We start from the raw sequence: 9,503 nt of genomic DNA, 5'->3' as shown, positions 1-9,503 counted from the left end.
CTGACGTTAGTTAATCCTCTCGCTCTCCAAAACAAATGTATGCGGTAATTGCCGGCTGCAGTCGGAATTTTACGACACCAGGCTGTGGGTGTCATACCGCTTCGACCAAAGGGGCGCTATAATCAACGAAAACGAAAAGTTCCGCACAGCTGCTTTAAGTTGCCTAAATTTGATTTTGCCATATTTTATCATTTCTTTTTATCACCATTGTATTGAGTTTTTATATTTTATTCCTTATCTTGCATTATTTTATCTACTCATATTTTATTGCTCAGTGTGCATTAGTTACCAAGTACATTTTTACTTTATTTCCTATGTTGTTTTTGTTGTTTGATCAACCTGCAAAGCCCTTTGAATTACATTTGATTTGTTTAAAAGTTGCAAAATATTGACTGATTGATAGCTGTAATGCTAATTTAGCCATGTTGAATCCCATTCATTAATGCTAACAACATTAGCAATAAGAACTGCCAGCAGCTCAAATGAACATGTAAGTCTTTAGTTTTCACTGCCTACCCTCCCTCTCATTTAAGGGGTGCCTCTTCCCTGTGGTCTGTGTGCGTCTCACTCGGGTGGTGACAACTACTTTGACTGGAAAGTAGCTAGCTAAAAACTACATGAAAAGTCGCTAATCTCTTCTCTCCTCTCTGTGCACATAAATTATACAGTAGTTTAATAGAGCTGTATTCCTAATGAAGTTTTTCTCATTCACATATTTTCTGTTTCTGCTGTCAGACGATGGAACAAGTGTGAAATACTGAAATGGCCCTCCAAGTGGCTTTTCACCTTGCTCAACTTTGTTGGTGTGAATGAGGATGGATCACAAAAAGGGCAGTGAAACTTTGTAGATCTGGCAAAGATTTTTTGACTTGAAAAATGTGCATCTAGCAAAGAGAGTGCCTAATTGGTCAAATTGAACATTTTTAGATGATTCCATAGACATAAGTAAGGCAATCGAAATATAACAGAAAACTACTGTTGGGCTAATAACATAGACTCACGGTGTTCCGGACACTTTGCACAGTAAAAGTCCCTTAAGATATCAATGCGCGGACAGAGAATCCTGATTGGCTTATCTGTCTCTGTGGGCGGGTCTTACATGCACACCAAAGTTTGATTGACACATTTTGGACCAGTCGTTTGGGAGAAATTTAAAAAAAAAAAACGTCACTTGACAAGGGTGTCCGAAATACTAAAAAAAAAAAACGTCACTTGACAAGGGTGTCCGAAATACCATGTATGCTCACGGTGATCCGGACGGTTAGACATTTTGGCTGACGGTATTCTGGACGGGTAAGGAGGAGGTTATTCTAACACTATTAAAGCACACATTTTAGTAAATATCAGATATTTAATGCATGATATTGATGAATAACTATCACATATTGTATATTTATCATCTCTTAGCATTACATTTTCTGATATGAAGCGCGTCAGCGAGTCTATAATGGCGGCGCAATTGAAAATGGTTGTAACGTTTAGGGATGGGCAGCACAAGCAAAAACACTATTCGAAAATCGTGGCAACTATTCCACAATTTTTTGAATAATGGTCCCCCCCATCCCCCACCCCCGGAGCCACACACACAGAGATCCATTCATCATTAAATGCCCGAACGTACTCGGGCGGAACGTACGCGGAACGGACTCCACGGAGGTCTGCGCAGACTCAAAGCGGACGTCCGCAAGCCCTGTGTGCGCAAAGCTCCGTGCACCAGTGACTGCTCGACATGTATTTTTCACATCGCGGGGATTTTTCACGGACATTTTTACAGGAAACTACAACGCGGAAGTGCGCTCGACTATGAAAGCCTGAATGACTGCGGTCATTCCTCGCGGAGTAGTAGTCTCTGCATGTTTCTCCTGTTTGTAGAAGAGCATCAAACTAGCTGGTAGCCCATCTCACACCGCTGTAGCAATCCTATACTGCCCTCGTGCGGTTAGGAGCTGAATTGCATGTCAAATAAAGGGGGGAAATAAGACAGCGAATAGTAATAGTCGCATTAAAAAAATCGATTTTTCAAAAATAAAACAACTATTCGAAATTCGAAAATCGTGACCCATCCCTAGTAACGTTAATTAACTAATTAAGTTGATGCATGTGTCAGAATTAAAATTGATGTTAGTATAAGTTTAACGTTATATAGCTAGAGATACTGCTATTGTAAAACCAAGTGCATGATTAATAAACACAACTCTGGTAAATTTGAGGAATTATATGTTTAATTTGAAACAATTAACTCACTCCCTCCCTCCCTCCCTCCCTCCTTTCCCTAACGTTAAGTTAACGTTTCATAACTGGCATAGGCCTATTTACATAATGTTAGATATATATACACGTAATATAATAGATAATAGCTATAATAGACATAATAAAATGACATGCTGTAATTTTTTTGTTTGTAACTATAGTGTGTGTGAACTGAACATTGGAGGCTGCAAGAAATTAAACAAAACAAGAAAAAACAAGCAGGTAATAACAGGTAACATTAACTGGTAACCATGATGATTCTTAAACATGTAATTTTGTATTTGTATGTGAACTATTTACAGTAATGTGTGCGTGTGCGTGTTCTATGCAGTGACACAACATTTGTGACATAGCCACTCTCCCTCCGGGACAGCGTCTTCATCGACACAAGCCAGGTGAAACCACAGCTCACAGAGTTCACACTGGAGCCAGTCATCAACTTCAGCCTCTGACTCTGGTGTTGTTTTCCTGCAGACTGCGCAGTGACTGCTGTCGTCTGCTGCAGGGATGACATTTTTTGGATCCCTCCTGGCCTTTTTCTCTCCCCTCCTTTTTTCTAGTTCCTCCTTCCTTTTTTTTCTGTTCATTTTTCTCCCTCTCTTCAGCTTCCAGTCTATCCAAATGTGCAACATAGTCATCACTCGTGATGACACGAGCCTGCAGTAGGACCCAGCGGCGTACCCCTCCTGGTTTGTCCCCAAATGTGGGCATCATAAGAATTTCACAAAGTGAGTGCGGAATGAGGCCGGCTTCAACAAGGTAATTTTTGTTGGACCTGTTGCATGTGGGACATTTAACATTACACTGTGTTTCCTCTGAAGTTGGCAATGAGCTGCTGGGCACAGCAGAAGGAATGGCAGCCTGTGGATTGGATGAGGTGGGCGTGGTGGAGGAGGTTGGCATGGCGGAGGAGGCCGCTGCAGTGGAAGAGGTGGGCCCAACAGAGGGAACAGCCTCAGGAGCAGTGGAGGAGGCGGTGGGCACAGCAGCTCGACTGGGCACGAGCTTTACGATCTGGAGAGAAATTGATCAGGTTAAAACCTAGGGTTCCTAACGTTAAATTAAATTTAAGTTGCATAACAATTAATAGGAATCATTATACAAAATAAAATAAAAAACCTAACCTGTGACATGTCCACTGCCTCTCTTGACAGAGGATGGATGCCAGCCTTCCTGAAGCCAGCCATGATGTTGTCTGGGGTGACAGCCTTCTCATAGGCATGCTTCAGCACTGAGGAGAAGTGCTTTTTCCCCACCACCATGTCCCCCCTCACCAAGCCCATCTGGCTGGCCAGAGTGCTGAACACCGCTTTGAGGGGGTTGAATATGCTGATGTCAAGTGGCTGCAGCATGTGTGTGGTGTGTGGGGGGAGCAGCAGGATCTCCACCTGATCAGCTCGGCATCTGTTGATGATGTGGCGGCTACAGTGTGTTTCATGTTGGTCCATGATTAGTAATAGGGGACGTTCTGGGGGGGCATGATTTATGAAATGGTCCAGCCATTTAATAAAAAGTTCACCTGTCATGTACCCTTTATCAGAATACCCATACAGGCTGTTTTTGGGTCCATCCAGAGCATACGCCACACTGGGAAGGCATCGGGGATAGATGACGAAGGGAGGTATGCTTGCACCAGCTGCACTGACTGCCAGGTGCACAGTGATGTGCTCTCTGGTGGTGGTCTGCTGGCGGTAAACATGCCTCCTCCCCTTCTGACAGATCACCCGCTCCTTGGACTTTGGCTTGTCCCCGAAGCCGGACTCGTCACAATTCCAGATCTGACCAGGTTTGTCTTGCAGACTGTACTTCTCCACAATACCCTCGTACAAGCTGAAAAACTTTTCTGTTGCCTCAGGTGTGGCCGCGAGGACCCTGGCCCGATCGAGGGAGTCTGGTGTCCGGGAGGTCAGCTCTGGATGGCGGGTTTTAAATCTGGACCACCAGTTGTCACTGAGTCCCTTCTCGACGTTTACCAGTGTCTCCCGGCTGCTGTCCTTAATTATTTCTAAGGCCAGGCATTTTATAATGGACCTGGTCAGCGGGAAGCCATGGTCAGCCATCCAGGTAATATAATTAACAAGGGCCTCTTCCTCTTCCTGGTTAATGGCATGGTTTGGATGAGGACCACATTCAAATCTGCCGAGCTTGTGATCAGCAAGCGTAGATTTGGGGATGTTATATTTTTTAGAGGTTTTCCTGACACTCTCCCCTTTTCTTATCTCCTCCATAGCAGCCTCAAGAGTCTCCCTGCTGTAAGTTTTGTTTCTTTTCCCTGACATTCTTCCCTGCCAAAAGAGACATGAATCCAGATTTTGAATTTGTTGGCATTTCTCTAACTTATTGATGGTAAATCTGATATTTATGGATTTTATGTAAAATTATGCTTGTGTGAAGTGTGTTTCAATACAATTTTAAAAGTGTTGTTTTCCTTTGAACAGCATGGGGGAGAGAGAGGCCAGACACACGCCGGGCAGAGGCCAGCGAGCCACAGCGAGCCACATGATCGGCACATCATTTTATTTTATGTTATTGTTGTTAACTGTTAGTTAATTAAGTTAGTTGTTAATGTTAACGTTAGTTCATGTTCACTTTAAGTTAATTGTTCAAGTTAATAAATCATTTTATTTTATGTTATTGTTGTTAACTGTTAAGTTACGTTAAATTAGTTAATTAAGTTAGTTGTTAGTTCATGTTCACTTTAAGTTAATTGTTCAAGTTAATAAAATGTTGTTTGAAATGTAACCTCAGACATTAACATTATTTTAAAGATTTATGTTTTTTATGTTATGTTTAATGTTAACAGACTTTCATGGCAAATATTGGACCAATTATGTGTTGTTGGTAACGTTGAAAAGGTTATGGCTTGAAAAGTTAAAGTTACAAATGTATGCTGTCCCTAACCAGACACACAGATGTGTTTTAAAATAACTTTAAAACAGTCATTTTAAGAATGAGGTGCTGTTTCAGTGTTGATGCTGTGATACGCCGGTGGCACTGTTATGCGCTGTTGGCGCTGATATTCATGTCAAACAAAGTGCCTCTATAAATGCATGTATCCCTTCAAAAAGTCAAAATATTTGTACAAAGTAACTCCTAAATATTGAATGAAAATTTTTTATTTTTGGTTGATCGTGTTTTAAAATCAGTAATTTGCGCATGTATGCCTCTCCCCTCTCTCTCTCGTCCTGTCAGAAATCCTGACCTTTTCCCGCAAATTCAATAAATAAATACTTCCAGGTCATGGGTCATATAAATATCTGTGTGATCATTGACTCCACCTCTTTCGACTCAGACCAATTTTCCCTTTCTACAGCCAGTTGTTTGGGAGAAATCAACGTGAGTTTCCAATGTGCACCTATGAACGCTCAGAAAATGGCAGAGGGGAGGGTACAAGCTAGCTTGCGCTAGCTAGCTAACAGGCTAATTAGGCTAATGTTAGCTAGCTCAAGTTTACATCGATGTTAGTGCCCTACCCTTAATACCAATATCGTCAGCTTAACAGTAACCTTACAAAATCACACGCGGCTTCATATTGTTCATTTTGTTGTGAAATTCTCCTACATTTACATCGCATTTTAAATAAACTCAATGCATGTTACTTACATTTGGTTTGCTGTCAACGTCCATTTGTCACATGGAGGTATTCCATGACTGACAGGCTCATGACGCGCATGTGCGGACTGCTGCCTAGCACTACTGCAAGTACTACTCCAAGTCACTGGGCGGCGCAGTTGCGAAAAATGAAGGGTCTTATTTCTGTGGTCCTGAAACTGCGGCGCTCAAGCCTGCAGCTGGACCCTTCTCCCTCTGTCTGTTACTCAACAGAGGAGACAAAGAGAGGAGAGAAAAACTTCACACTCGATATACAGCAATACAGCAACAGTCCTGAACTGAAAGTCGCTAGTTTTTGGCGCTTCTTTGGAAAAAATAAGTCCTTACTGGGGTCTGGAAAGTCGATAAATCTGGAATGGAAACACTGGGTAGCGGGACCATAGATATATATAATCTGTATATGATATCTATGAGCGGGACTGCTCTGAGGGAACATGCAAATTTGATTGGCTGGTAGCGTCACGTGGGGCGCTGTGCCGGCTAGAAGCAGAGAAGCCTGCAGCTCAATTTTGACGGCTGAGAACAGACATGTAGGCTATGCCTATGCGCAAAATGTGTAACCCGTTTGCGTTCACTCACAAGGTAGAGAGAAGCAGAGGGAGGAGAAATAATTTTCCAGGGCAACTTTTTTTTCTCATTTTCCATATATTTTCCATGACTGGAAAATTGATCAATTATTTTCCAGGTTTTCCAGGACGCGTGGGGACCCTGGTATATTTTATTTGGTGGTTATAATGTTTACTCTTACAGCAGTTGTAGTACAGTATTTTCTCATGTTTTATTTAAATAAAAGTCACCCTAAAACAAGCAGTAAGAGCAGTTGAAGTTACTAGAGGGCTCCAGCAGGGGCAGCATAGAGCAACTGAGATACTTAAAGGGATACTTTGTTCTGTTCTGTTTTTTTGATGTTTACTGTTTATAAGATGAACTCAAATAAATAATATCTGAAGAACAATATCCAGTAATATTACAGGGGTGGCGTTGGTGCTCTGAAACTAACTAATAGTTGAATGATAAAGTATCCTGACAGACGGCCGGTCACTCAAACCAGCCATGCCCTTAATTATGAAAAACTTTAAGCCTTAATAAAATGTAAACAGGTGAGTTCTATTCAAAATCCCACACACACACACACACACACACACACACACACACACACACACCAGACATTCACGACATCTGCATTTTGCATTAGAGATGAGTTTACCTGTTTTTTGTTTGTTTGTTTATTTTAAATATGATTCTTTGTCTGTATTTTTTATTTTTATTTTAACAATCATACACACACTTTGTTATTTTAACTGCGTACTTTTCTAATGCAGGACGAAGCTTTTTAGCAAAGAGTGAAGGCTCTGTGAATATAACTTGTGTTTAGGTCTTCACTGTGCCCTCATCCTGAGATTTGTAATGTATATCTTGAATAATAATTTAAACTTTAAATAATAACAAGGTTATGTAGTTTTATTTACAGAAATAAATAAAACTCTAAGATACAGGCCCACTTTACAGATATATATTTTTAAAAAAAATCTTACACTCCTTAAACTCTTGAAAGCCTTGCAACCTCCAGTGGAGCTTTGGCGACCTCTAGTGGGGGTTGGGACCTTAGGTTCGGAACCAGTGCTCTAGTGTGTTCATTGTAATGAAGGAGTACCAAGCTCAGTGCGACAGTGTGGCTCATTTTTGTGTGTTTGTGGGTGTTTCTGGACAAATCATGAAGCTTTATGACACAAGGAATTAAGATACATCAGGATTTTTCAGACTTTCAGAGTTACCCACTAAACATGAGATGCTTTATGCACCAGTCTACTTTATGTGATCTGTTGAAATTCTAACTTTTTTATGTGTGTTTACAGGCTAAAATTAGCAATATGTCACTGTTGGTTCTTAAGAAACACTTGAACTGAACATGTTTATAAAAGGACACACTTCAGAATCATTTCAGGAGGTTTTAGTGTGAGATTCACAGGTTGTTTAACACTTTTTTAAAAGCTTACTTTAGCTACAAAAAGATCTGCAACCATGTTTAACATACTTTGCTGTCGAAAGGTTTGTCTGACAGATGCTTTAACAAGATTTCTGTAAATACTGTTCTGTCTCTGAAGTCAATTATGTTGGTAAATCATTTTTCTAACAATTTGAAATTGAATTTGTTAATGTTTCTTCAACAAGACAAGATAAGAAAGCTCCAGGTAAGAACGGTCCCTGTGAAGACAGTTAACATGATAACTAGACAAAAAGAAACAGCTCTATAATGTAATGCAGTGTGTGGAGGTGTTTTATCAGAATAAGATTTCATAGACGTTGTTTCAGATATTTTATTAACATCATTTTTATGAAGAAGCTAAAAACTGGCTATTTGTATAACTACACTCCCACTTTGCCAGTTCATTAGACACACCTAAATTAAAGTCTGTCTCATACAACAGCCCTGCCATTAATTCTACTTTTTCTGAAACTGTTCTAGAGAGGTGTTGATTCCACTTTGTGAGCACTGATAGTTTACGATGATTTAAAACATAAAAACAGAATCAAATCCATGTTTCAGAAGCAATTATTCAGCTCAATAAATGACTAAGATGTTTAATCAGTTTCTGACATTTTTGTAAATTTTTATTTTGTCAGTTGACTAATCAGTTAATTGACTAATAGTTTACAGTGCTTACTAACATGCTGTATTTACTAAACGAGTGATTGATCCCTTCAGTCCCTGTTAATGAAGTTTGATTGTGTTTTTCTCAAATGCTGTCTCAGATACTCCTGCTGCCAAGCCCTCTGTGGAAAATCGTACTGGGAGGACTCCTTGGCGGTGCAGACTGTTCGGCTGACCAGTGGTATGTTTCAGAGGGCTCATTTGAATTCTTTGTAAGATTTCATTTTTGGAAACAAAATGTGCTTAACGGTTTATTCTTACAGAAGAAATAAAGTCATCCAAAAGAGGCTGTAGGGCAAGAGAGTGGACAGCACTCCGGCCCACAGCAGGGGTAAGAAAGCAGAGAAGAAGAGATCCTGGATATGCACAGCCATCAACTACTGCAGAATGAGTTTCCCACACAGTGTCACTGCTCATACTAACAACCCATTTACCAGACTGGACTCGTACATCATAAAGGAAAATGTGTCATATTGAACCTTGAGAGTTTCTGTTCCCTCTAATAGAGAAGAAATCGAGTTGCTCAAGCTCCAGGCGACGAGGGAGAGCAGAGGACCCCTCACAATCCTCACAGGAGGTAACAACACTTATTTCACAGTGTTTGTCATGAAGGAAGAAAGTCAGCTAAAAATGAAATCAGCTCCAGAATGACAGCCTGCTTCTCCCTCCATGTTGCAGCCCCGTCAGAGCTACAGACGAGACTCCNGTGTTTGTCATGAAGGAAGAAAGTCAGCTAAAAATGAAATCAGCTCCAGAATGACAGCCTGCTTCTCCCTCCATGTTGCAGCCCCGTCAGAGCTACAGACGAGACTCCATTTACTCCTGATGAGGTTACAGAGGTGGAGGAGTTCATAGCTCCTAGTGAAGAACGAGGACGAAGAAGCCGAGAAGAAGGCAGTGAAGCAGAAGAAGAACGAGCTGCCCGTAGTCCAGCCTGTGAGCCAAACGTGGGCTGAACAGGCTTCGTCCTCCAGCAGGTCAGTACACC

At 41.1% G+C, this 9,503-nt stretch overlaps 2 long non-coding RNA genes across 2 annotated transcripts; both read left to right on the top strand.

Annotated features, from left to right (window-relative positions):
- The first annotated feature begins 2,409 nt into the window (after positions 1–2,409).
- LOC126388591 (uncharacterized) lies at positions 2,410–3,667 on the top strand. The gene is made up of 4 exons (XR_007569761.1): positions 2,410–2,472; positions 2,856–2,978; positions 3,072–3,283; positions 3,405–3,667. It is a non-coding gene; the product is annotated as an uncharacterized LOC126388591 (long non-coding RNA).
- A 137-nt stretch (positions 3,668–3,804) lies between these two features.
- Positions 3,805–5,322, top strand: LOC126388592 (uncharacterized). The gene is made up of 4 exons (XR_007569762.1): positions 3,805–4,036; positions 4,106–4,314; positions 4,481–4,502; positions 4,689–5,322. It is a non-coding gene; the product is annotated as an uncharacterized LOC126388592 (long non-coding RNA).
- The last annotated feature ends 4,181 nt before the right edge of the window (positions 5,323–9,503 follow it).

This window comes from Epinephelus moara, chromosome 4 (assembly GCF_006386435.1).
Source record: "Epinephelus moara isolate mb chromosome 4, YSFRI_EMoa_1.0, whole genome shotgun sequence".
Lineage (NCBI taxonomy): Eukaryota > Metazoa > Chordata > Actinopteri > Perciformes > Serranidae > Epinephelus > Epinephelus moara.
This window is presented reverse-complemented; position numbering and strand designations above follow the sequence as displayed.